The sequence below is a fragment of the Acanthopagrus latus genome, chromosome 20 (assembly GCF_904848185.1).
Source record: "Acanthopagrus latus isolate v.2019 chromosome 20, fAcaLat1.1, whole genome shotgun sequence".
NCBI lineage: Eukaryota > Metazoa > Chordata > Actinopteri > Spariformes > Sparidae > Acanthopagrus > Acanthopagrus latus.
Genome location: NC_051058.1, coordinates 12,231,015 through 12,233,080, shown reverse-complemented (window position 1 = coordinate 12,233,080; position 2,066 = coordinate 12,231,015). Strand labels below are relative to the sequence as shown.

General features: G+C 38.5%; 1 long non-coding RNA gene across 1 annotated transcript in view; it reads right to left on the bottom strand.

Moving 5' to 3' along the window:
• LOC119009767 overlaps positions 1-1,698 on the bottom strand; it is a 9,402-nt gene extending 7,704 nt beyond the window's left edge. The window contains exon 1 of the long non-coding RNA XR_005071817.1: positions 1,273-1,698. This is a non-coding gene — a long non-coding RNA (uncharacterized LOC119009767). The remainder of the gene's footprint in view (positions 1-1,272) is intronic.
• Between the last annotated feature and the right edge of the window lie 368 nt (positions 1,699-2,066).

The window sequence follows — 2,066 nt, the reverse complement described above, 5'->3', positions numbered from 1 at the left end:
GGTGATAAAAGACTGAACAGGCCAAAAAGGTGTAGAGTAAAATGGCAGAAACAGCTTAAAAAGGTGAAAAAACACTGAAAAGGTTGAAACTTAAAGGCAAAAAGAGCTTAAAATGGCTGCATCATCTATGTAAAGTAAAAGATGTGGGATCCAAATCCAGCTGAAGAGAATTCTCTCTCCAGTGTTCCAGCTGCTCTCCAATCAAGTGATTGTGTCACTCACTCTCGCTGACGCAATACACAAGCATTCTACAGATACACAGGTGGAGAAGTAGCAGAGACAAAATGTCCCCATAAGAATGAATGGGAAAATGCCTCCCAAACCCCTGCGATTTTACAAAAAACCGTAACTGTTAGGGCCAAAATATCTATATGGTGAGTGAGGGGAGACATAGCCAAACTCCGTGATCTTGTTTTTATTTCTGGAAAGTGAGAAATGAGGGCACAAACGCAAGAGACAAATCAGGTACCGTCTGCTGTCTTCAAGAAATTTAGGCTCAAAATTAACATTGCGGCTTATGGGGCGGCTTAGTGACTTCTTGTCGCTCCAGGGCTTCCACATCCAAAACTGTAAGTCGTACATCTGAAATGAGACCATCACCTGAAAGCCAACACGATTTCCTACATTTCTATGTATACATTGTCCATGTTGAGTGAAAGGTTTTGGATCTAAATCAAGCTGAAGAGAATTTTTTTTCTCACTTTTAGAGCTGCTCTACACTCTGGGGTGCAGCAGTTGATGATGTCATGCACTCTAGCTCACGCAATACACACCCATCATAAAGTCAGAAGATGGGCTAAAAGTTCTTCAAACTAAAACTGTGATTAGTCCCAAATCGTACAATATCTTTAAAAACTGAATATAAGGCCAGTAGTTCAATGCCTTCAGCATTCACACTAATTAGCTGTCCATGTTGTTTGTGCAAAAAGGATCCAAGCGCAAACGGACAAAAAAAACAAAGTCAAGCTGTGTTAACGTCATGCTGAAGTCCAAACAATTAAGGGCAGGCATCTAAAGTGCAGACAGCAAAACTGATAAAAAACATTCTCAGGCAGATCCTAAAAACTAAAGAGAAACACAAAACTAAATGTAGTACAAACCAGACAGTATTGCTTACCCACTAAGCCTGGCTTAATAACGTTTGTCTGACCCATTTTCCAGGTGATCCATTTAATAAAGAAAACTAGCATAGTTAAAGCTCAGTTATTCTGGTAACTAATGCTGGGAAACAGGTTTGAGTTGTTGGTTAACCAGAATTCCTGTAACACTTACCTGACAGAAAAGCGATGATTTTACCACTGACTCTCTCGTCGCCGAAGGAAATTTAACGAAACTTACTAGTATGATAAACATAAAAACAAATAAAAGATACACACAGTTAAACGTTGTAAGTTACAAGTGGACTACTGATGACACAATGATCTATCTCAAGCAGAGTTATATTCAAATTCGAGATTTAGCAAAAGCTGTTTGATAATGAATGATTCCAGATTCTTGGACATTAATTCCCTATTTTTCTCAAATGAGAAAACTACTATTAAAAGTAGTTTTAATTCCCTTTTCCCTTTCCCCTATTGAAAGGGAATAGATAGAAAAACTTTATGGCACATATGCAAAGAATGTTCTGTTCTCCAAACTAGCCAAACAAAAGTGGAAGTATTTTCTACAATTGAGCAAAACTACTTGACAGAACTACTACTAGTTCTACAAAGAATTTAAAAATGTAAACAAGCCCACAATATAACACACTTTGACAAAAGGGACTTTGGACATCAGGGGCAAAGGGTGTCCAAGCACTGTTAGCTACCCCCACTGCATGTGTCTGCCAAAGCTGATTGCCTCTATCCTCCTGATAGGACACCATGTCTACTAATGCACTGGCAGATAAATACTGTATAATCAATGTTGACCTTGTGTTCAGTAGGTGTATGGTTTTGTTAATAAAAAAGTAAAAGTCTATAAACAAAGACCTCAACTTAAAAAAACCTACAGGAAATAGGGTAACACGGCCCAGGCACAGAACTTTCAAAAAGAAAGGGGAGAGGGCAGACTTAAAAACTTAAGGG